The sequence below is a fragment of the Vombatus ursinus genome, unplaced genomic scaffold (genome assembly GCF_900497805.2).
Source record: "Vombatus ursinus unplaced genomic scaffold, bare-nosed wombat genome assembly UNPS02014798.1, whole genome shotgun sequence".
NCBI classification, from domain to species: domain Eukaryota; kingdom Metazoa; phylum Chordata; class Mammalia; order Diprotodontia; family Vombatidae; genus Vombatus; species Vombatus ursinus.
This window is the reverse complement of record NW_020954576.1, coordinates 84,545,470-84,572,712: the sequence shown is the minus strand read 5'-3', so window position 1 is coordinate 84,572,712 and position 27,243 is coordinate 84,545,470.

Here is a 27,243-nt window from a genome sequence, read left to right as displayed (position 1 = left end):
GAAAGATGATGTCTAGGCTCTTTTTTTGATCATGGCTTTCAGGTAGTCCAATAATTGTTAAATTATCTCTCCTGGATCTATTTTCCAGGTCAGTTGTTTTTCTAATGAGAAATTTCACATTATCTTCTATTTTTCATTCATTTGGCTTTGTTTTACAATTTCTTGATTTCTCATGAAGTCATTAGCTTCCATTTGCTCCATTCTAATTTTTAAGGAATTATTTTCTTCAGTAAGCTCTTGGACCTCCTCTTCCATTTGGCCAGTTCTGTTCTTTAAGGCATTCTTCTCCTGGTTGGCTTTTTTGACCTGTTTTGCCATTTGGGTTAGTCTATTTTTTAAGATGTTATTTTCTTCAGTATTTATTGGGTCTCCTTTAGCAAGCTATTGACTTGTTTTTCATTATTTTCTTGCATCACTTTTATTTCTCTTTCCAATTTTTCCTCTACTTTTCTTACATGCTTTTCCAAATCCTTTTTGAGCTCTTCCATGTCCTGAGACTAATTCATATTTTTCTTGGAGGTTTTGGATGTAGGAGCTTTGACTTTGTTGTCTTCTTCTGGTTGTATATTTTGATGTTCTTTGTCACCAAAGTAAGATTCTATAGTCTGAGTTTTTTTCCACTGTTTGTTCATGTTCCTAGTCAATTGACTTTTTAACTCTTTGTTAACCTAGGGCTCTGCTTCCAGTGTGGAGAGCGTACTGTCTTAAGTTTCAGAGGTTTTGTGCAGCTGTTTTCAGAGATACTTCTAGGGACCTGTAAATTTTCAGTTCTTCTAAGATGATAAGATCAAAGGAGAGGCGTTTACTCCTCTCCTGGCCTGTGCTCTTGTCTGTGAGTGACTGCAAGCACTCTTTTCTGCCTTGGAACTGTGAGGAGGATTCCCTCTCCACTGCTTCCACAAGCTCAGCTGCACCAGCATTCCTCCTTACCCTAGAATTGCCACCAAGGACTGGGACCCAGATCCAAGCATGGACAAAGCAAGAGAATCCTGCCTCAGCAGCAGCAAAGAGATCCCTGGAATCCCCCTCTGATAAGCCATTCCATCCCCACACCATTTGTGGGCCAGGAGCTCTGGAAGCAGCCAGTATTGCTGTTGCCCCGGATCTATGCCAGGGCTGGGACTGGACCACACTCCTCTCTCACCCAGGTACAACAGACCTTTCCTACTGACCTTCTAAGTTGTTTTTGGCATTTGTGGGTTGAAAAGTCTGGAAACTACCACAGCTTCCCATGATTCAGTCCCCTGAGGCCGGCTTGGTTAGGGCCCCGTCTTTGCCGGTGCAGCCCATGCTGAACTCCCTCTCCCAGCTCAGCCCAACAGATCTTTCCCATCAAACTCTTCACCTTGAGTTTGAGGGTTGTTTGGGATGGAAATTTGTTTCACTTTGTCTTTTTATGGGTTCTGCTGCTCTAGAATTTGTTTAGAGTAACTTTTTACAGCTATTTGGAGGGGTTTGGTGGAGAGCTCAAGCAAGTCACTCCTTTTACTCTGCCACCCTGGCACCCCTGGCCAATTGTATTTATTAAGGAATTGTTTTCTTCAGTCAATTTTTGTCCTTCCTTTTCCAAGCTGGTGGCTTTCTCTTGAATACCTCTTATTTTTTTTTCCCCAATTTTTCTTCTACTTCTCTTATTTGATATTTAAAATGCATTTTGGGCTCTTCCAAAAAAAGGCTTTTTGGGCTTGAGACCAATTCATCTTCCCTTTTGAGGCTTTGAAGGTAGGCATTTTGATATTGTTGTCCTCTTCTGAGTTTCTGTTTAGATCTTCCCGGTCTCTATACTAGCTTTTCATAGTCACAAACTCTGTAACTTTTCCATAGTCAGGGCTGTTTTCTGTTTGGGTTTTTTTACTCATTTTTTAGTCAGTTTTGTGACTTTAGTTGAACTCTGCTCCTGGGACACAGGGGGCACTGTCCCAAGCTTCTTGTGCTGGGGCCAGAGGTCTGGTCACTGATTTTCTACACTGTGGCCTCGAATGCTAGCAGCTTACCCACTGCACTGGTGTGGCTCAGCCTCGTCATGCCTGTTGTGCCAGAGGTTCCCAGTCTGGCAGTTTGCCTTCTGCACTGGGTCTGGAAGTCTCACAGCTGTCCTGCTGTGCCACTAACCTGCTGAGCAAGAACTGAGGGGCCTCAGTTGTTGATCTGTGCTGTGGCTAAGAGCCTCCCACAGGCTGCATTGGGCTGTGCTCCCCTTTTACCCAAGTGAGACAGCCCTTTTCCTGAAGTCCTTGTAAGTTATCTTAAGCTGGCAAATTGTTTTACTCTGTCTTTTTTGCAGGTTCTGTTGTCCCAGAATCCTTTTAAAGGCTTGATTTAACATTATTTCTGAGGGAAACTGGGGAGAGGTCAGGCAATTTCCTGGCTTTTCTCCCCCATCTTGGCTCCACCCTCTAAGGATAGCTTTTTAATACACAATGCTATTCTAACCTGGGGCAGCTGAATGGTGCAGTGGATAGAGCTCTAGGCCTGGAGTCAGGAAGACTCATCTTCCTGAGTTCATATCTGGTCTCAGACACTCACTAGCTGTATAACCCTGAATAAGTCACTTAACCCTGTTTGCCTCAGTTTCTTCATCTGTAAATGAGCTGAAGGAAATGGCAAACCGATCCTGTAACTTTGCCAAGATAACAACAAATGAGATCATGAAAAGCCAGACCCAAGTAAAATGACTAAGAACAAACAATAACAACCTTCTACATATTTTATTTCTTTTTAGTAAGGTATACTCATCCAGGTATACAGTACAGACACGGGCTTCCTCCCACCATGTCTCAGTAATACTTAAGAAGACAAATTCGCCCTATTGTGTTAAGACCTCTCGATTTCTCCTTGTTTATAGTGTAAATTTTGGACATTGTTTATATTCGTTTAAGGATCATGGGTTTTACTACTACCTCTTTTTTCTTCCTATGAATTTCTGGGTATCTCAGCTGCTAGTCATTCCTTCTTTGTGGTTATTTTCTATATCATTTAACCTTGGTGATATAAAATTTTTTCCCTCCTCTATACTTCTAAAATTAAAGCCCTTTTGATCACATTCCCAAGTTACCTGCAAATACACTTTTACCAGCCTTTGTTAGATAGACTCTATCTCTGACCAGAAAGCTGTGATCCAGAAATCTCAACCCCATTTTCAGATATCACAGTCTTAGCCAGATGTTCACTTCTCAAATTAATTTTTCTCTTCTACATCCCTTGCCTTCAATTGACAACAATGAGGAAAATACTGTGCCCAAGACTTCATAATAATTGACAATGCTTTTTTAGATTCCTTCTATTTTTATTATTCGTGACCATGTGAATCACTGAAAGTGGGTAATTGTCATCTCTTTTGGTAAATCTTGGTCAGTACTCTATTATGTCTTGGATACATGCCCCAAGAAGACAACCTCTTTATTGTTGTTATTACTTAGTATAGTGCCTGACATGGAGTAGGTGCTTAATAAATATTTATTAACCTGACTTGACTATCATGTTGACAAATAGTTATCTCAGTATCTGTAAGCAGAGAATTATCAATTGCTACTTCTTTTCTTCCTTCATCCCCGGTGAATGATGTCTTACTTAAGAGTGTCTGTGATTCTACTATATCATTCTTTGGAAGACAAGCAGTTTGTTTCTCCTCAGAGCATTCATCTCACTAATCTTCCTTAAATCTGTTTTTTTTTTTTAGCTTTATTTGCTCAGTAACTCTTTTTTTATCCCTTTCTCTTTTGTATTATATTTGTTCATTCTCCATCAACTTGACACATGTCAAGTCTTCCATTTTCCACATCAGATCTCTTTTTTCTTATTGAAGGCTTTTACCTATTTTTAAGGAAACACTCATCCCCCCCCAAAAAAAACCCACTATGTGTAGAAAGTAGTTTTTTTCAAGTTCCTTCACCTTGAGTTTGAAATATCTGGATGATACCCACTTAAAGATGTCCAAAAGGTATTTGGTGATGTAGGACTAAAGCTCAGGAGAGAAATTAGGGCTGGATATATAGGTCTGGGACTCATCTGTATAGAGATGATAATTGAAACCATGGAAGATACTGAGATCATCAAGTGAGATATTATAAAGTGAAAAGAGAAGTTGACCCAGGGCAGACCCTGGGAGACAGCCATGATTAATAGGCATGACATGATTGAAGTCCAGTAAAAGAGATTGATAATACTTGAATTATATCATAATTACAACTTACAAGTTAATGACAAATTTTATTTGGTTTGGAAGGGAGGATTAGTGACTCATTGACCCCACCTCCCTACCAACACTTGCCTCTAACCAATACAGTAAGTCTCACGAAAGTGGTTTAGAGAGTCATATGAATATATTGAAGAAATAGCTTTCAGTTATTAATGGAGTAGGATTTCCTTGATTAAATACTACCTAGTTCTCAGAAAAGAACTAATATCACTGAGCACTTCTGTTAGAAAAAGTGGGTTTCAGTTAGTCATGAATATGCATCATGAATAATGTCCTGAGAAGATAATTTTCTATGGTTAACAGCCTCCTGACCAAAAATCAATTCATTTCTTGTAAAGGAGAATGATGGACACATTCACAATGCTTTCTGACCTATAGTTTAGAATACAAAAGGTATGGTATTGACCCCCGCCAGTTATCAAAGGATGAACTGAATAGGTCTCAGGATATGACCCTAATGAAATGAAAGCAGTGGGCAGAGTTAAAGGATTGTCTTCTGAGACTGATTTGGGGGCTTGGAATCTTTCTCTTTACTTCTGAAGAAGAGAATATCAAGAGACATTGACGCTCTACTTTCTCTGGGCAGAAGTGAGTAGAAACATTATACCCCTTATCTGGAAGGCAAAAAAGCAGTCACTAGGCATAGTTCTAAGTATTTAAAGCTGAAAGCAACTTCAAGAATCATCAGCCCAAACCACCCATTTTGCAGATGAGGAAACTAAGGGCCCAAAGAGATATGAAGTGAATTGCTCTAAATTATATGGGTGAAATGTAATACAGCTGGGATACAAAGTTAGGTCTTTTGATCCCAAACCCAGTGTCTTTTCAACATACAACTGCCTCTTTCCATCATGCCACTACGTTTCTCTTTCTCCTTCTCTCTGCTATGAGTTGGGAAATGCACATGACCTCATGACAAAGTAGTTCCAAGTGGGTCAAGGAGAGGGAGCACATTGCAATCCTCCTTTCAGAATATGTGTGTCTTTTTCCTGTAGGGCTACTATTATGAATTACATTCACAATTTGTATGTTTACACTGAGATAGAAATTTCCTCCCAAAAATCCATATTCTTGCTGGTCCATTTCTGTCTATCTCTGTGTCTCTGTTTCTCAAAACTCATGATTTATTTAGTTGGGTTTCTTCTGAAATCATTGTGTTGAAAAGATCCTAAGATAGAGATGGTGATAAACTTAACAAGATTTGCTGTCCCTCAGTCTTACTAATCATTTCTTGGTAAAGAAAACTGTCGGTGTTTATAACATTCTACTTCAATGTCTATAATTTTCTACTACAGGATGTGGGCACAGGTTTTATTAAAGAACGCCCCCATTGCAGTATCTTTAACAATATGGGCCCCAAATCTCCTCTCAACTCAGTATTCTTTCACCTCAACCTTGTTGACTTTCTTTCCTCTGAAGGAGAAAATAAGGCTTCCTCCTTTGAAACTAAGGACTGAAAAGTCATGCTTAGTTACAGCTACCTGATATAAATGAAATGAAGAGTTTTCTGCTTATCTTTATGCAAAATTTTGAACCCTGAACAGGTATGATGATCTAGATTTTTGAGAGGGAAATGATGGAGATAGTGAGGCAGGACCTCCTTTTTCTTCCATTGTGAAGGCACAGGCTGAACTAAAGTCTGCTCAGATTGACCTTCAGTATAGACATTATAAACTGTATGCTAAAAGACTTATAGTTAGTTGCAACATGGTCAGCTTTGGGGAAACTAGACTCAAATTCCAACTCTTGAGGGCCTTCTCAGAACCCTGGACTTGTCCAGCAGGAGTTGTATTAGCTGTCAGGTAGAGTAATTCATTCATTCAAACTCCCACCCTCATTAAGACACTTTCTACACAAGACCAGCACAAGTAGGTGAAAGATGGGGAAAAAAGGTCCAACTAATTATTTATTATTATGTGGACAAAGATTAGTGATTGTTTGACCCAAATTTATTTTCTTTGGGGTGAATCTGACTAAACAATTTAGACAAAACAAACTAATTATGTTTAAGGAACATGGAGTAAGGTCTTTCAGAGAAACTTCAAAAGAGTTTAATGAATTTAGCATTTAGCTTTGTCCATTTTGGATCCCACTTCTATTTTTTTTTTCCACTTTGTCCTTTCCCTCAGGTTTGTACTCTCCCCACTTCTTTTCCATTTCTGGAACCATAAACCATGATTAAATCAACTGTGCCATTGTTTTTGAATGGGGTGTGTGTGTGTGAATTTATTATTTATCTTTCCTATAAATTTCTAGACCAAAACATCCCTCCTTGATACCTTTCCTCTTTGTATTATTTTCCTCTTTAGCTCCTTGAGAGCAGGACTTATCTTTGCTTCTGTATTTTTATCCAGAACTTAGCAAAGTGCTTGGCATATAATAAGCACTTAATAAATGCTTTTTCATTCATTCATTGAGTCATTCATTTATTTTAAAAAAATGTTTCTAGAAATGCAAACTTGACCCTAGAAGAGAATGAGGAGGAGCCTCCTAGAATTCCCAATCCCTGCCTTTTCTTTCTTGAGCACTTGTTCAGTTGTAGATAGCCTTTGTGCACTGGAGTCATCAAATCTAATCCTGATAACACGTCTCCATGGGGGCACTGGTAATGAGCTCACTAATAACTCACCAGGTGTTCTTTAGTAAAACAATTTAAATGCAAATAAATACGCCTATCTTGGTTTCTGGTGGAATAATGAATGTTAGTCTGTGGTTTGGTTATAAGAGATGACTTGTCAACAGAAGTGTAGGGTTCATAGATTTGGAGATGGTTCTCGGGTCCGTAAGTTATACCTTCCTATGAAAACTACTTTAAGAAGTCATCAAATCCATCCCCTTGTCTCTAAGTTAGTATTAACCTAAATTATCCTGAATATATGCCACTTCTCCATTCCATTCATAAAGTGCTTAAAGTAGAAATGTTTTCATACTTCTTTTGCACATTCTTATTACACTTTCCATGGTGACATTTAGCTGTCGGGAAGTTCTCCCTTATATCTAATCTGAATCCTTCATGATGAAATTTACATCTAATTGCTTTTACTCTAGGTCAAGGGTTACCAACCTTATTTGATCCATTATTTAGTACAGTTTTTAGAAGACAATAGGTGCTAATAAATATTTGTTGAATGACTGACTTTCAATATAAAAGGATAAATTCCAGAGTTTACCATGCATGGACACAAAAAAAATAAGATAAAGATAATAATTAATTGTTCTTCTCCATGGTTACATGAAAAATTGTTATAGCTTTATTGATTGGTTTGTGGAATATTTTATAGGATAATATAGTTATTTTCCTAGTATTCCCCATGCCTCCTGGACTAGCTTCTCATACCCCCTAGTTTGACCCAGATTCAGAATCTCTCTTGTAGGCTAATAATTGTGATTTTATAATATCTATAGTTACAAAGAACCTTAGCAATTATCTTATCCTACTGCCTCCATTTACAGATGAAGAAACTGAGACCCAGAGAGATGAATGACTTGTCCAAGATTAAACAGATACTAAAATTGGAAGAGCCAGGATGTGAACCTAGGTTTTCTGAATTCTAATTCAGTAACCTCTGCTCATTGTTATCTCCATTTTCTCTTTTCCAATTCAATTTTCAATCCTTTACCATCTAGATTCTGACCCTGCCCCTTGACTTGAACTGGTTCCTCCAAGGTTAAAAACTATGTGTATATATGTTAGTTGATAATTTAAATGGACTTTTATCAGCCTTTATCCTTCATGACCTCTCTGAAATATTTCACAATGCTTCTGTACCCCTCTTGCAGGCATTCTCTTCTCCTTGATCTTTTTTGTGACCATGCTATTTCCTGGTTTCTTACTTCAACAACTCTTCAATTTCCTTTGCTTGACCATTACTCATGTACTATCTTCTGTGCCTAGATGTAACCCTAGGCCCTGTCCTGCTCTTACAATGTGTCTTCTCTCCCTCCCCATCTCCCTCCTCCTTTCCTTCCTCTTCTGCTTTCTCTTCTTTTTTCTCCTTCTCCTCCTTCTCCTTCTCCTTCTTCCCCTCTCTCTCTTCTTCTCCCTCACCCTTTATTTCTCCTTTCTGTCTGTCTCCGAGTCTCTGTCTCTGTGTATCTCTCTGATCTCATCAGTTTCCATGTTTCAATTATCACATTTGTGGAAGATCTAACTATCCAGCCTTCAATGCTCTCCTGAGATCCTGAACCACATCACCAACTACCTACTGGATCTCTATACCTGGATCACACTGATCTTTTAAACTCAAATTGTAACTCAATCACTTTCTCCTAAAACCCCATCCCTCTTCCTAACTTCATATTTCTGTCAAGGACACCATCATTCTTCCAGTTATCCAGTTTCTATTTTGTAATCATCCTTAACTCTTCACTAAAACTGAGGCTTTCAGTCTTCTCAATGATAGTGTAGCTTCTTACCAAATGAAACAATGTGCTCCAGTGACTATTGTGTCAGGAGTTATTCTCTATAACACAAAATCCTGGGTCCTAGTCTAGACTGTGCTTGCATAAATCAAATTAAGTGTCTTGTCCCCTACGAAACATTCAAAGGGAAAATGAAGATCTGTCAAAAATCAGGATGCTTATAAATATCCTGCTATCCTGGAGACCCAGCCATAAGTTTCTTTGGTAGAATGGTCACTGTGGTTTGGGAACCATTGCAGATGTGGCTTTGTCCTCTGTGAGTTTCACTCTCCTGCCTAAAATAGGAATGAGCTTATGATCATTTAGATGGAAATAACATATACACATATAAGTGCAACTTTGCACACAAATAAATACAAAATTTATACAAAGTAGTTTCTGGGGGGAATGTTACAGGTCCAACATGAAGGGCAGTTTAACAACAGAACATAGCTTCTGGAGGGCAAAATGGAACAGTAGAGAAGAGTGGGATAAGGACCCCAGAGAAATGGTGCTAACATTGATGGGTCTGATTAAGTAAGGAGTTAGGGAAGGCTGTTTTGATCTGGGTATTCAGGAATCATAGGACAGTAGGTAGTCATGCCCTGAACAGAAGCAAAGGTGATAATAATTGGATTATTGACATTATTTAATCCCAGCCTCTGGTCTAGCCTGTTAATCAAAACAAGAATTGATATAGTCCTAAGGCCAGACAAGTTAGAGAGGTAAGGTGTAGGTCAGCTCTGCCCTAGGACTAATACCAATGTTGAATAGATTAGGGGCAGGGAAGGGAGGAGAAGAGGATGTTCAAGGAGGGTCTTTGCCCCTGGAATGATGGAGGGGTAGCAGGGCAGAAGTACCTCCCAACTCATAATCTATTCGTAATCTTAATTCTACTCATTTACCTTAAGTGGATATAGCATGGAAGGTGTTGGATGGAGCCCTAGAGGTTTTTGATGTTATACTAGATAACTTACTGTGACAGAGACTACAGCTGAAGATCTGTTAAAAAAAAAAAAAAACAAAAAAACAACTTCAGGGTTGGTTTCTGAAGACAATTTTAACTTCCAGGCCTCCTTAGCCTTGTAAGAGATGGTGATACACAAATGTGGTCAAACAAAATGAGCAGTGAAATTCATTGCATGATTTCCTTGTTATTCAAGCAGTGACAATTTGTTTAAAAATAGAAAATTGAGTTCAAGGGAGTCACAGCCACCAAACTTAGAATTTTTCTTTAAAGATCTCAAAATACCTTCCTTACACAGTCATAGATTTTTTTTCTTCATAGTAAATAGCAATGAAAGGGTCTCAGAAGATTCAGAACATTGGGTAAGTAGCCAAAAATTTCAGAGACTTATCTAAACTTTATCTGATGAGTTGGTCAAGAAACCAGACTACATGTCTCATGAGAGAAGATCGGGAGTGGGGGGAGAGAGAGTGCTGGAATCAGGCCATGTGTTATTTTGAGTGCAGTTGTCTTTTTTCAGCGAAAGTCACTCACCCACTTCATGTCAAGCCAGGAAATTAGAGCAAAGGCATTCCTTGGGATGGCAAAAAGCTGTCTCCTTCCCACCTCCAAAAGAAAGTAAAATGGGGAACAAAATACTATGACTGGATGTGTGTGTACACTTCCAGATAGGGAAAGGTGAAGTAGGGTTTGAGTTGGAAAATTTGAGCTCCACTTCTGGTTGTATCCACTGAGTAGCCTTGACTATTTTGCCTCTGAAATCGGTGTCCCAAGTCTATAACCACTTAGTTAACACTGGTGAAACTGGTAAACACTGCTTTAATTTCCTTTAGGGGACTATACTACTTTACATTCGGTCAAGTATTTGGAAGGTTGTTTTTTGTTGTTGTTGTTGTTTGTTTGTTTGCTTGGTTTTTCCTGGTGTAGGTTGGTGGAGATTAGGAAGGTAGGGGCAAGTATGATGGTGAGGACAGAGAACAGGTTCATTCATTCACTCACTCATTCAGTCATTCAGCTGTTTACTGAGTGCCTAATTAGTCTGACAAATACTAAGGATTGTGGAGGTAAATATGATGCAAATTTTTTTTTAGCTCTTCTGGATATTTATAACCTGGAAGATAGAAAATGGGGATGGGAGATATGACACAAAACAAAACAAAAAGGCAGTGAATTATATGAGAGATACAGACAATAACCACAGCCTTTCAACTTCTGGGAAAGTACTGAGATTCCTTGATCAAACAGGACTTCCCCATGTCCCCCACAGCCCAGGTGGGCTTCTTCTTCTCATAAGGGCCTCTAGCTCTGGGCTCACTCGAACCCAGATTGATCCTGCTCTCTCTGCTACCATTCCAGAGTCACTCCCAGGGAAATCTCTAAAGCAAACCTTAAGAATAGATCATGTCTAGGGGCTCCCCAAAATGTAAATAAGAAGGTCCTTTCTAGAAAGGTTACTTACTATGCAACTTTAGTTATCAGGTACAGAACAGAATTTTTTTTTCCTTCCACTATGGAAAATGCTTAAGACACAAAAGACTCAAAGATTATGTCAATAAACACATAAACATAAAACATCTAAAATAGCCTGTAACTAATGAAATATTTGGGGGCAGCTGGGTGGCACAGTGGCTAGAGTGCCAGACTTCCAGTCAAGGAAGACTTATCTTTCAGAGTTCAAATCCAGCCTCAGACACTTATTGGCTACATGACCCCTGGCAAATCATTTAACTCTGTTTGCCTCATCAGTAAAATGAGCTGGAGAAGGAAATGGCAAAACACTCCCATATCTCTACCAAGAAAATCCCAAATGAAATCATAAAGAATTGGATATGACTGAAAAAAAACCTGAAACCCTTTACTTTCACATTCATCTTGCCCTGCACCCCCTCAGCAGCCTCACAAGGTCCATATATATGTCTTGGCCAATCAGGGCATACCTTTCTTTAGTCTTTCAGCTACAGATGCAACAGGCCATGAAACTCATTCAGATCTGTCCTTCCTGTGGATTCAGCCCCCCATGTGGTATCATTCTTCTCTTTACTCTGCCTATGGCCACAACCCCCAACCAGCCAGCTTGCAAATATGCATCGCTAGTCACAAGGGGGACTGGGTGAGAGAGTGTCCATTCCTCAGTGCAACCTAATGTGGTGACGCTGGATCAAGAACCTCTGATTGTTTGTTTTGCAGATTATATGAGCTAGAAGGTCCTTAAAGATCATGTAGTCTAATCTTTTCATTTTACAAGGAGGACGCTGGTTCTAAGAAGGGGAAGTAACTTGTCTAAAATCACATGGTGAGTTAGAAGCAGAAAATGGGGCTCATATCCAGGTCCCCTGACTCACAAGCCAAAGCACTTTCTATTACATCAGGGTATTCATGTTGAGCCTTAGTGAGGAAATAAATTGTACTCATGTCAGTTCTAAAGTCATAAGATGTGGGTTCTAGTCCTGGCTTCCCATTAACTAGAAATGTGAATTTGATCATTACCTCACCTCAGTAAGCACTTATTTCTTTATCTCTAAAATAAGCATAAAAGACATTTGCCTTGTTTACCTCCTAGAGCTGTTATAAGAGTCAAATGAGATTATTTGGACACTTTGGAAGTCACATAGAAATATAAGGTCTTATTGATACTTCATTGGGTATGTGATTTCATAGGTATGAATGCTCCCTTCAAAAGTACAGTTATTCTTACATTGAAGGAATTAGGAGAGCAGCACCCCCACTATCTGGAAAAATCTGTGTAAAATGTTTTGGCCCTCCCTTTATACCAGAGAATCTGGTGGCTTTCATGTGTTCTCAGCAGCTTCTGCAAAACTCCCAAAAAATTCCCATTTAATTTCTTATGCCAGCCCACAATATATCGAAACCATGATAGGGAAAGTCGCAATGTGGAAGGAATAACTTTACTGGGGAAATCTACTATGAACATATATCTGATTGTCAGTAGGGAGATCCTCCATATCTCAAGAAAGGAAATAGCACAAATACTAGTGTTCCTCTCTATCAGATACTTTTAACTGGATCTACTTGCCTGGTGTCATTCAGGAATCATGCAGTAAAAAATTAAGGTCTAGGGGCAGCTAGGTGGCACAGTGGATAGAGCACCGGCCCTGAAGTCAGGAGGACCTAAGTTCAAATCTGGCTTAGACCAAACACTTGACACTTACTAGCTGTGTGACCCTGGGCAAGTCACTTAACTTCAATTGCCTAAAAAAAAAAAATTAAGGTCCTCTGCTTTGCAGTCTGCTGCTGGCTCTCCAACACTACACTATGACATAAATAGAACTGTTGGAAAATCAGAAGAACTTAGGAGAAAAAAGCTTTCTAGTTCACATAACCAGAAGAAAGGAAAGCTTGTATATTTTGCTATCAGTGGTAGGAGCTCTTCAGGGAAGAGCAAGGGAAGTTTGTTTTGTCTTTATCCATGAATGACAACTCATTGCAGACACACAGAACGTGCCTTTGGCTTTGACTATAGTGACCATTTGTGTGTAGCTCATATATTACCTCCCAAACCTTACCCTCAATAGAAGGTTGGGTCCCCAGAGGGTAGGTATTATTTGTCCCTTCAGAGTCTAGGAATAATTTTGAGGGGTTAGAGATTTCTTTTTGTTTTGTTTTGTTTTAGTTCATGAGCTTCCACTAGGGTGCTTCTCACCATTATTATCAATTTATATCAATTAATAAGTCAAACTTAATTAGCTTTCAGAAAATAGTATTTACTAAAGCTTTATAGCAAGAACTCTATAGGCGTCCTATACCTCTTCCACTAGTAAATACAGAGTCCGGGGGAAATGGTCTAAAATGGAAGCCACTAGTAACAAAGGGGATAGCTCACAGCCTGGAAGTCCTTTTGCTGGAGTTCTCAAGTTGTCCCTCTTAGGTATGGTATAGTTATCAGCTAGCCTCTTTGTAGTACTTTGCATCAACTTTCCTCCTTTCATCCAGTCTGTCCTTGACTCTTGATGCAGATACCACAATCAGCTGTTCTAGTTGTGGGAAGTTCCAAATCCTCTGGACTCCCTGAGTTCACAAGGTCTACCTCTAGCCAAGGTCGGGGCAGGAAGTTGTGATTCTCTTCCCCTGCCTCCCAAAGTCATTCTTTCTCCGGAGTTTGGCTAAGATGTTTTCGCTCATTCCGGCTAGCTCACTGGTTTGATACAGGCCCCAGAGGGCATGACTAACTCCCTCAGTCAATCTGAATAGGCTTCTTGTTGAACACTAGGAAGAAGGTAGGACTTGTTCACATCTACTGAGTAATCAAATTGTATTCTCACCTGATAAACACATCAAGGGTAAATGGTTTAGGGTGATTTGGTCCTATCCTTACACCCATATTTCATGAATATTTTACACATTACTGTTGTTGTTTTATTATTACCTCACTTATTCTCCCATGTGCAAAAGCACACAGCTATGGGTGGCAGGAACCTTTACCAAAATGAAAGAGAAAAATGAATCTACTCTTTGAGGAAAAATCACTGAGCTGAATGGTTTTCCTTAAATCATAAGTAACTTTAAATGACTGTTTTAAATAAATATATAACTATTTTCACATTATAAGCATTAATCCTATTAGATATCTTTGGAGCCCTAGAAGAGACCCAGTGATTCTGAAAAAGTTTGTAAAAGTAAGTAGATACTTGAAAATGAAGATAGATGATAGACAGATAAATAGAGAGATATCATTTATTAAGCACTTACTATATAAATATTAGTCGATAAACATTTGTAAAGTGCCCGCTATGTGCTAGGTATTGTGCTAAGCACTGAGGATACAAAGAAAGGCAAAAAACAATCTCTAAGCTCACAGAGCTCACAATCTAATGGGGAGACAACATAAAAATGACAACGCACAAATAACCTATATACAGGACAAAGAGGAATAATGAACATTGGGGAAACACCAAAATTAAGAGGGATTGGACTTTAAAGACTCCCTGCTGGAGGTAAGACTTCAGCCAGGATGTGATGGAAGCCAGAGAAGCCAAGAGACAGAAACAAGAAGGGAGAACACGCATGGGGGTCAGTCAGTAAAAACGCCCTGAGTGGAGAGATGGAGCACTTGCTAAGTGCTGGAAATAAAAATGCAAGCAAGTTAGTTAGTGCCTCAAGGGGCTTATGCCCTAGTCGGGGGAAGAGAATCTATTAAAAAAAAAAAGAGCTGGAATAGGATAAGAGGGAGAGCATGGTTTGGGAGCTGGTGGCCCAGAGGAGGAAAGATTTGTTTCTAGGCAACATAAGGCCAAAGCTTACCATTTCGAATGCAAGGTGCAGAATGACAGTTTTTGTTTTCTCTGCTTTCGCTTTACTACACCACCCTCCAAATAATTTGAAAATATGAGTGGTGTACTGTTGTCTTCCTCATCAACATTAAGACAGGGAAGTGAAGTGGAAAGGGTACTGAATTTGGAGGTAGGAGACCTATCTACACTTATCAATTATTATCTGTGTGACCTGGGGCAAATCATTTGACTTCTTTGGGCTTGGGTTTCCTCATCTGTAAAATGAAAAAGCTGACCTTGGTCACCTTTAAGCCCCATTCAAGCTCTAAAACGATGATTCACTGAGTAAATATTTGCTAAAGGTCTTAATTTGGAGGGTAGAGGAAGTAAGGATGGATAGGAGAATGGAGAGGGAGAATGCCAAAAGTGATTAAGACAGGGTCTCAGCCTTTGGGGAACAAGGATGATTTAACTCACAGAGTTTGCACTAGGCCTGCTCTCATTTACCACATCCTGTTTCTGCTACTCTGCACATTGCTAAGCTAAGTTTGTGACTATGTCTCTAGGATGTCAAGCCAATTAATTTAAAAACGAAAAATTTCATCAGCTAGATGAAAGGCACCCAACAACCAGTTTGGTTAGATTTTTCATAAAGAATCATAACTAGCATTTATCTGGCACTTTGGAGTTTGCAAAGCACTTCGCGTAATTTATCTCATCTGAGTCTTTAAATTCCTCCCCTCCCTTTGTTCTGGAATTAGATAATATAGATACAGTTTTCCCCATTTTACTGATAAGGAAACTGGGACTAAGATAGGTTAAGTGACTTGCCTATGTTCACGCAGCTATTAAATGTCCAAGGTAGGATTGTAAACCAGATCTTTCTGACTCCAACTTCAGGACTCTTGTCTGCTACAGGGCCAGAGTTATGCAAGAAAGTCATTTGAGGGGAAAGGGAATGGAGAGAACAAGCACTTATTAAGTGCCTACTATGTACCAGACACTATGCTAAGTGCTTTACAAATATCTTAATGGTTAAATTAAAACATTAAAAATTAAAAGAAAACAAAACCTACCTGGTTGAATTCTTTGAAATAACTTATTAAACAGAATCTAACAGCTTTAATATAACTGGGTATTTTCAAAATAACCACTTTGATGAATTTCTTAAAGACAAGTTAATATATGCAGACAATATTACAAAATTAGTTAATAGGTTTGAATATCTAGTACCTACAGAGTCCAGCTGAATGTGCTTTAAGGAAATATCAAAGAATGTGTCTAATGTCCATAAGTCTGTAAGAAGGCAGGTAGGGATTGTCTCTTATCCACCTTTGTGCCCAGAATTTTATATCTAGTCCCACTCAATAAGAAGTGTTGAGTTGATTAATGCATCCAAGAATGAATGCAATCAGGAACTTATAGTTTCAGCAGATTCAGCATAATGACTTGCATATAGTAATCTAATTCAATTCAATTCAATGTCATTTATAAAGTGCTTACCAGGTGATAAGCATTGAGCTAGATGTGGGGGTTACAAAGACAAAAACAAAACATCCCCTGCCCTCAAGGAACTTGTAAGTATATATATATGTGTGTGTGTGTGTGTGTGTGTGTGTGCATGTATATGTGTATATAGACACACGCATGTATATATACATATATGTATGTATGTATATGTGTATATAGACACACATGTGTCTATATACATGTATGTATGTGTGTGTATATGTGTATGTATATCTATACGTATATATATATGAATAAAACAAGCATTTGTTAAGCACCTAGGCACTGTGCTAAACACTTTTTAACAAATATCATATTTGAGTTTCATAACAACGCTGTAAGAGAGAAACTGAGGCAATTAGAGATTTAATGACTTGCCTGATTAACCTGGGTAGTAAGTGTCTGAAGATGAACTCGAACTCAGGTTTTCCTGACTCCAAGCCCAGTGCTCTATCCACTGTGCCACAGGCTACCTCAGTCTGACATATACTTCAGTCTCTGCAGCAGCTAGGTGAAACAATGGATAAAGACCTGGACTTGGGAGTCAGGAAGACATTCGAATCATCCTTCAGACCATCTTTGTGACCTTGGACAAGTCACAGGAGCCTCAGTTACCTTATCTGTATAACAGTATTGTTATGTGGATTAAATGGATAACATATAAAGTGTTTTGTAAACCTTAGAACTCTATATAAATGCTAGCTATTATTATCATTGTCATTATTATTACTGTTGTCATTATTATTATTAAAGATAGTTTCTACTAAAAGTTAGTTGGAGTGGATCAACAATTAAATAGAGAGATAAGAGGACCCAGAATTCCATTTAGAGCACTGAAAGAAATTGCCTTAGAAAGAAAATATAGGCCTATGCACCCTGGTATACCTTGTTTCAAGAAATCTAATATACTAAAATCCCAACTTGAAAAAAGCAAAAGCAAATCAACACTTTATATAAGACAGTCAAAACAGGATGTATTTTAAAAATTTTAAATATTTTGATTGTCACACACCTTTTTTCAGAAACATTGTTATTGTGGAAGGTGAGGAATCAGGATTTAGTTTCTGGTAAGCTTCTTGCCTCAGGTATCAAAACCCCATCTGTTGCTGCATCTGACTTTAAAATCTTTTTTAAGTTTATAAGTTTGACCCAGACTTCAAAAACACAGGGCCACCTTGATATCAGAAATAGGGATCAGAGTAGGACATTATTAAAGGTCTTGTTTCTAAACCACCTTTAAATTAATCAGTATTACTAGTATCAAAAATGACAGAGATAAATTCCCCACCAATGAAGAGGAAATTAAGATAATTGTGAGGAGTTATTTTGACCAATTATATACCAATAAATTTGACAATCTAAATGAAATGAATGAAAACCTACAAAAATATAAATTACCTAGATTAACAGAAGAAATAAAATACTTAAATAACCAATCACTGAAGAAGAAAGTGAACAAGCCATCAATGAACTCCCTAAGAAAAAATTCCCAATACCAGATGAATTCACAAGTAAATTTTACCAAATATTTAAACAATTAATCCCAAAACTATTTGGAAAAATAGGTGAAGGAATCCTACCAAATTCCTTTCATGACACAAATATGGTGTTAATACCTAAAACCAGGAAGAACCAAAACCGAGCAAGAAAATTATAGAACAATTTCCCTAATGAATAGTGATGCAAAAATCTTAAATAAAATACTAGCAAAGAGATTACGGCAATTTATCACAAGGATCATACGCTATGACCAGGTGGGATTTATACCAGGAATGCAGGGCTGGTACAATCTTAGGAAAACTATCAGCATAATTGACCATATCAATAACAAAACCAACAGAAATCATACATTATCTCAACAGATGCAGGAAAAGCCTTTGCTGAAATACAGTATCCATTCCTATTCAAAACACTAAAGAGTATAGGAATAAATGGAACTTACTTTAAAATGACAAATAATATTTATCTAAAGCCATCAGCAAGCATTATCTGTAATAAAGATAAGATAGAAACCTTCCCAATAAGTTCAGGGGTGAAGCAAGGATGCCCATTAACATCTCTGTTATTTAATATTGTATTAGAAATGTTAGCTATAGCAATAAGAGAAGAAAAAGAAATTAAAGGAATTAGAATAGGCAATGAGGAAACAAAACTATCACTCTTTGCAGATGATATGATGGTATACTTAGAAAATCCTAGAGAATCAACTAAAAAACTACTTGAAATTATTACCAACTTTAGCAAAGTTGCAGGATATAAAATAAACCCACATGAATCATCAGCATTTCTATATATTACTAACAAAGTTCAGCAGCAAGAGATAGAAAGAGAAATTCCATTAAAAATAACTGTAAACAACATGAAATACTTAGGAGTCAATCTGCCAAGACAAACCCAGGAAATCTATGAACACAACTCTAAAACACTTTTCACACAAATAAAGTCAGATCTAAACAATTGGAAAAACATTAATTGCTCATGGGTAGGCTGAGCCAATACAATAAAATGACAATTTTAATCAAATTAATCTATTTATTCAGTGTCATAACAAACTATCAAAAATATTTTATAGAGCTAGAAAAAATAATGACAAAATTCATCTGAAAGAACAAAAGCTCAAGTATATCAAGGGAATCAATGAAAATAAAAATGTTAAAGAAGGTGGTCTAGCTGTACCAGACCTCAAACTGTATTAAAACATGGTAATTATCAAAACAATCTGGTACTGGCTAAGAAATAGAGTGATAGATCAATGGAAGAGATTAGGTACAAATTACAAATGGCCACAGTAATCAATATGTGATAAACCCAAAGATCTAAGCTTTTGTAACAAAAACTCATCATTTGACAAAAACTGCTGAGAAAACTGGGAAACAATATTCCAGAAACTAGGTATAGACCAATATCTCACACCATAAAACAAGATAAGGTCAAAATGGGTACATGATTTATACATAAAGGGTAATATCATCAGCAAATTAAGATTATCTGTCAGATTTACAGATGAAAGAAGAATTTAACTCTCCCAGTTTGCTTATTGTATCGGCCTTTATATCTAAATCATGAACCCATTTTGACTCTATTTTGGTAAATGGTGTGAGATTTTGGTCTATGCCTAGTTTCTGCCATACTCTTTTCCAGTTTTCCCAGCAGTTTTTGTCAAATAGTGAGTTCTTATTCCATAAACTGGGGTCTTTGAGTTTATCAAATAGTAGATTGCTATAGTCATGACTACTGTGTCTTGCATACCTAACCTATTCCACTGATCAACCACTCCATTTCTTAGCCAATACCAAGTAGTTTTGATGATTGCTGCTTTATAATAAAATTTAACATCTAGGACAACTAGGCCACCTTCCCCTGCATTTCTTTTCATCAGTTCCCTTGATATTCTGGACCTTTTGTTATTCTAAATCAGTTTTGTTATTATTATTTTTTTTACTTTTTTGTTATTATTTTTTCTAGCTCTATAAAATAATTTTTTGGGGCAGCTAGGTTGCACAGTGGATAGAGATCCAGCCTTGGAGTCAGGAGGACCTGAGTTCAAATCCAGCCTCAGACACTTGACACTTACTAGCTGTGTGAACCTGGGCAAATCACTTAACCCCAATTGCCTCACCAAAAAGCAAAAAAATGATAATAATAATTTTTGGTAGTTTGATTGGCATGGCACTGAATAAGTAAATTATCTTAGGTAGAATTGTCATTTTTATTATATTATCTCAGCCTACCCATGAGCAACTGATGTTTTTCCAATTATTTAGATCTGACTTTATTTGTGTGAAAAGTGTTTTGTAATTGCATTCATATAGTTCCTGGGCTTGTTTCGGTAGGTAGACTCCTAGATATTTTATAATGTCTACAGTAACTTTAAATGGAATTTCTTTTTTTTCCCTTTTTTTTTTCTTTTTAGGCAATTGGGGTTAAGTGACTTGCCCAGGGTCACACAGCTAGTAAGTGTCAAGTGTTTGGTCTGAGGCTGCATTTGAACTCAGGTCTTCCTGACTTCAGGGCTGGTGTTCTATCTACTGTGCCACCTAGCTACCCCTCTTTTTCTATTTCTTGCTGTTGGGCTTTGTTGGTAATATATATAGAAATGATTATGATTTATGTGGGTTTATTTTATAGCCTGCAACTTTGCTAAAGTTGTTTGTTATTTCAAGTAGTTTTTTACTTGATTCTCTAGGATTCTCTAAGCATATTATCATATCATCTACAAAGAGTGATAGCTTTGTTTCTCCTTTGCCTATTCTAATATCTTCAATTTCTTTTTCTTCTCTTATTGCTAAAGCTAATGCTTCCGGTACCATATTGAACAACAGTGGTGATAATGGACATTCATGTTTCACCTCCAATATTATTGGAAATGCTTCTCGCTTATCCCCATTATATATAATGCTTGCTGAAGGTTTTAGGTAGATGCTACTCACTATTTTAAGGAAGACTCCATTTATTCCTATGCTCTCTAGTATTTTTAATAGGAATGGGTGTTGTATTTTGTCAAAAGCTTTTTCTGCATTTATTGAGATGATCATGTGGTTTCTGTTAGTTTTGTTGTTGAAATGATCAATTATGCTGATAGTTTTCCTAATATTGAACCAGCCCTATATTCCTGGTATAAATCCTACCTATTCATAGTGTATTATTCTTGTGATAAGTTGCTGTAATCTATTTGCTAATATTTTATTTAAAGTTGTTACATCTATATTCATTAGGGAAATTGGTCTATAATTTTCTTTCTCTGTTTTGACTCTTCCTAGTTTAGGTATCAACACCATATTTGTATCACAAAAAGAATTTGTTAAGACTCCTTCTTCTCCTATTTTTAAGGAAAGAATTTAGGACCAAAGGAGATATAGAGAACATTACAAAATGTAAAATAGATAATTTTGATTATATAAAATTAAAAAGTTTTTGCACAAACAAAACCAATGCAATCAAAATTAGAAGGAAGCAGAAAACTGGGCGGGGGAGGAAATTTTGCAATAAGTATCTCTGATAAAGGCTTCATTTCTCAAATATATAGAGAACTGAGTCAAATTTATAAAAATATAAGCATTCCCCAAATGATAAATGGTCAAAGGATATGAACAGGCAGTTTTGAGACAATGAAATCAAAGCTACCTATAGTCATATGAAAAAAATGCTCTAAATCACTATTGATTAGGGAAATGCATATTAAAACAATTTTGAGGTACCACCTTACACCTATTAGATTGACTAATATGACAAAAAAAATAAAATGTTGCATGCTGGAGGGGATGTGGAAAAATTGGGACACTAACACATTGTTGGTAGAGTTGTGAACGGATCCAACCATTCTGGAGAACATTTTGGAACTATGCCCAAAGTACTATGAAACTGTCCATTCCTTTTGAATCAGTGATACCACTGCTAGGTCTATATCCCAAAGACATCTGAAAAAGAAGGAAAAGGACCTATTTGTACAAAAAATACTTATAGCAGTTCTTTTTGTGGTGGCTAAGAATTAGAAATTGAAGGGATGCCCATCAATTGAGGAATTGCTAAACAAGCTGTGACATATGAATGTAATATAATATTATTGTGCTAGAAGAAATGACAAGCAGGATGATTTCAGAAAAACCTGGAAAGACTTACATGAAATGACGTGTAGTGAAGTGATGCAAACAGAACCAGGAGAATGTTGTACACAATAACAGCAATATTATTTGATGGAGAACTGTGAATGACTTAGCTCTTCTCAGCAGTACAATGATCCAAGACAATCCCAAAGGACTAATGATGAAGTACATCATCTGTCTCCAGGAAAGAACTCATATTGTTTACAGACTGAAGCATGATATTGTTCACTTTCTTCCATTTTTTTTCTTTTGTTTGAGTCTTCTTATACAAAATAACTAATATAGAAATGTTTTACAAAATTACACATTTATAACCTATATCTGATTGCTTACCATCGGGGGAGAGGGGGAGGAAGGGAAAGATAGAATGTGGAACTCAAAACTTTAAATAAAAATGTTAAAAAGTTGGGGGAATTTTTTTTTTTCAGTTGGGAGAAGAATTAAGGTAGGGAAGTCAAATCTAGAGAATATCATTGTTGGAGTTTTGGTTAAAAAGCACATTGAAAAGAAATTCATCAGGTATTTATAAGGTACCTACTATGTGTCAGTCACTGTTCTAGGTGATGTGCATACAAAGATCAAAAACTAAACTGCCCTCTACTTCAAGGAGCTTATATTCTAATTGAGGCAATTAGGAAGCATATTCCAAGAAAAGTAACTACAAAATATATACAATTAAGTTTTCATGCATTACAATAAACAATCCTTATGTGTCTATTAAAAAACAATTAATTAATCAGTATAGTTTAAATGTATCCTAAGGGAGAGATTCCTGAAATGTGTGTCAGGAGACCTGAGTTCAACTTTCAACTCTATGAGGGACTGGTCACAGGATTTTGGACAAGTCACTTCATCTCTCTAGCCTTCGGGGTCTTTATATGCAAAAAAAGGAAGTTGTTGGACAAGATTCCCTCTAAGGGCCCTTGCAGCTCTTAGCACTCTAAGATAGATATTGGTTTTATTTTTAAATATCTCCAGGGATCTTTTCTGCCCATCCATTGTTTCCAGTGTTTGATCAATCTCACTTCCTTACAGCTGACTTTTGTCACCCCAGCTGAATTATTAGCTCATTTCATTCAGTTTGTTCCTCTGTGGAGCTGCACAGTGGCAGCAGGTCAGCCTCTGTGACCAGTCTGTTGGAATGCAGCCCCTCAAGCTGCTTCCTCTAACTGTCAAATACAGTTGAGTGAGATGAAAACAAAAAGATTCTGGAGAGGTCTGAAAGGCAAAAAAGAACATATTAGGAAGATGAAAAAATGAAGACGTTGGATTATATAACCTCTAAGGTCCTCTCAGCTCTAAATTACATAAGCTTCAGTAATAATTGGCCCAGGAATTCATGTGCACCATGTTAATGAGATGCTTGAGGCCCAGCCTGTATGACAACGAATGCTTAAGTGACCCATTTGTCATGGCCTTGGTCCTGCCAAATGATCGTTCTAATGGTATTGTGAGCTATTCTTGTGATCTATTCAATCCTATCTACACCAAGGTGTGTGTGTGCACGTGTGCGTGTGCATGTGTGTGTGTGTGTGAGAGAGAGAGAAAACTTCATAACACCTGTAATAAATAGGTTTTCTGTTCTCCTGGTACTCTCACCCTGATGTTTAGAAATACCCAGATGACTGGCACTACGAAAGTCAACAACTACATGAATAATTTTCTTTCTTTACTTTTTCCCCAATTATTTAAAAATCATGATCATGGTGGCACAAACTCTGATTTCTGTGGAAATCTCTACGTTTTGGGGAAAACTCTCCATATAAATCTTTTGATCACATCATTTGGTAAAAGGAAGAATAGTCACTAGAGAGATTCAGGGAAGAAAAGGAGACCAATCAATCTACCTATCTACAAGCATTTATTAAATGCCTACTACTTGTTATGCACTGTACTATGTGCTAGGAATACTAAGACAAAAAGGAGAAAGAATCCCTGCTCTCAAGGGCCTTGCATCCTTTGGAGAGAACCAATATTACATGTAATAGTAAATACAAAACAAAATGCAATAAATACAAGGTAATTTCAGAGTCGTGGATGGAGGCACTAGCAGCTAAGGGGATCTAGAAAGGCTTCAGGCAGTGCCTGAGCTGAGTTTCAAAAGAATCTAGGGGATCTATAATCTCCAAATTGTGAAATGTCAGGGACCTCAGAGGATCTCATGCTGACAGGATCTATAGCCCAAAGGGAGCCAAAACCATCAGGTCTAATCCTCTCATATGACAGATGAGGACATCCGGTCCAGGCAAGGAACTCCTTACTTGAATGCACTCTTTTCATAACACCACCTCCACTGATTTCGTTTAGAAGATGCCATTGGGGGCTCTGCCATATTCCAGGTACCCGGTGCTTGTGCAGTGTGTGATTTCCTTCCCAGGGAAGCTCGGGAGAGAGCTTTTGAGTGAGTTGGCTAAATGACGAATACAAAAGGAGAGGCACATGTTTTCTAAGCCCTTTCAAAAACATGGTGTTGTCCCTCTGGCTACGTATATGCAAATATACAAGAAAGGTGATATTGTAGATATTAAGGGTATGGGTGGGCATGGTTGAGCAAGGAATGCCCCACAAATGTTACCATGGCAAGACTGGACGGGTCTACAATATTACTCAACATGCTGTAGGCATCGTTGTAAACAAACAGGTTAAGGGCAAGATTCTAGCCAAGAGAATTAATATGCGTATTGAGCATATAAAGCATTCTAAGAGCAGAGATAGCTTCCAGAAGCAGGTAATGGAAAATAATCAGAAGAAGGAAGCCAAAGAAAAAGGCACTTGGATTCAACTGATACGCCAGCCTGCTCCACCCAGAGAAGCCCATTTTGTGAGAACCAGTAGCAGGGTACTTGAGCTGTTAGAACCAATCCCCTACGAATTCATGGCATAAATGGCTGTAAAAATAAAGACAATAAAAAATTCTTGGGTTATGAAAAAAAGAAGATGATGATGATGCCATTGGGGAAAGTGAGCAGTTCCTGTGAATTTTATGAGCTGAACAGAATTTATCCCTGCTATAAGGCTGATGCAAGCAAGATGTGACTGGGCATCTAAAGGAAGATAGAATGACTGTAGCCACCAGGGAAGGGGCACCCCAGGCTTCAATCCACAGATACCTTCATTTGGGTATTAAGTGACATGGATCCAGGCATAGCAGCCTCATGAATTCTGACTGTAAACAATCTCCAGGCACTGGAACCAGGTAGCCCGGGAGCCTCTGGCTAGAAGGGAAGAGTGATTCAGGAGGGATGACTCACAGAGGTGATTTATTACAACAGCCCACTTTCCACACACACACAGACACACACACACACACCCTTCTCCTCCCCTTGTCACTGATAATTTTCCACTTTCTGCCCTGCTCTCAGGATGTGCTGGGGCCCTGGCTTCACTGGGGGATGATGGGAGGAAAACCTGAAATAACGACTGCCCTGGGACAGCTAGCACTGAGTAAGGCAATAGCGTGAATGATGGCTGGCAGGGATATGGTCATTAGGACATCTTCTGAATCATCTCTGGTAGGGACTGGGTTTTATTTATTTATTTCTTAATGATATTTGATGATGACGAGTTCAGTCCATCCCCAGCTTGGGAAGTGACAAGATTCAGTCGAGTTCCTCTGGCTCTAACAGCAGCAAATACCATTTTGACTGCATTTCTAGCCATTATTGGCCATCAGTGATAAAAACTGAAATACACACCAGCTGTTCATATGGGGTGGCTGTCCTACTCATAAGATGCTGTGATAGTTTCATTGAATCTTTTAGATTCAACAAAATAGGACTAAAATATTCGTGTATTGATCACTGTACCTTGTGGTGTGGGGGAGGGGAGAATTAAGTACCCAATTTCCTTCTCATGCAGGAAAAATTTCCATAACTGAAACAACTCTGTCTTTTAAACAAGAGAACCATTGTGTTGATAGATTATGAAAAATGATTAAATGAGGTAATTAAGTTTATGGGCTATGATTTTTGATCTGCTCAAGAAAAATAGTATTTTCTTGGATCCTAAGTTTGCACCCATTGGGAGTTGATAAATCTCATTGAAAAGAAAAATATCAATTTGACACTATGTATATTTTTTTAAAATGTATTAGAGTCCAAAGTGGAATTTCAAACTTTTTCTGTTAATTTTATGACCATAGGAGCATAGATTTAGAGCTGGGAAGGACCTAAAAGGTCATTTAGTCTAATTCCTTCATTTTACACAAAGAGCAGTTGAGGATCAGGTAGGTGAAGGGACTTCCCCAAGGTCCCAAGATAATATTTCACAGAGCTAGGATTTGAATTGAGGTCCCTTGACTCCCAACTCAGTGTTATTTCCACCGTGTCAAGCTGCCTCTTAAATCCCATTGCTTTTAACCATTTACATAATTTAAAAGTCATATTTGCTTCATACTTTGACCTTGAAAATAACTTTTGGAAATTGTTTTAGGCTCCTAAATTCAATTAATCTAGGAAAAATAGGTATTGATTCCACTTTTGTTAATTATACTCCTCCTACATATTATACTCTGGCCCAGAGTTTACCCTGGAAAAATTGCTAACTGTAGCTAACTCACACCTCATAGCTGTTAAGTCATTTTTCATTCATGTGACTCTCCATGACTGCATTTGGGGTTTTCTTGGCAAAGATAAAGGAGCGGTTTCCCATTTCCTTCTCCAGCTCCAGATGAGGAACTGAGGCCAACAGAGTTAAGTGACTTGCCCAGGGTCACACAGCTACTAAGGGTCTAAGGACAGATTTGAACTAAGGAAGATGAGTCTTCCTGAATCCAGGACCTGCACTCTGTGCACTATGGCGCCACCTAGCCGCCCCTAACTCATATCTAGGTTTCCACAAATGTGGGTAACTGTCCGTAGCTCCTACAAAAGCACTCAATGTGACCTTATTGGGTACAGGATAGCCTTCATTTCACCTCATGGAATATTTTGAAAATGGATGAATGAATGAATGAAGCATTATTAAATATTTACTATGTGTAAAGAACTGTCCTAAGTGTTAGGGGTACAAATAGAAAAATCAGAGCATCTCTGCTTTCAATGAGCTCACATTCTAATTAAGGGAGGTAACACTTAGAGAAAGTTGCAGCTTTATGTCAGATCGAAAAGCCCCATGGTTGTTATGATGCAGCAAAGCAGATAGTGACGCTTCTGTTTTAATGTTATTTCCACCACGCTCCCCATTGGCTGTACTTGCTTAAAAAGAAAAGTAGAAAAGGCTTTACAGAGAGAGAGAGAGAGAAAGAGAAAGAGAGAGAGAGAAAGGAAGAAAGGAAGGAAGGAAGGAAGGAAGGAAGAAAGAAAGAAAGAAAGAAAGAAAGAAAGAAAGAAAGAAAGA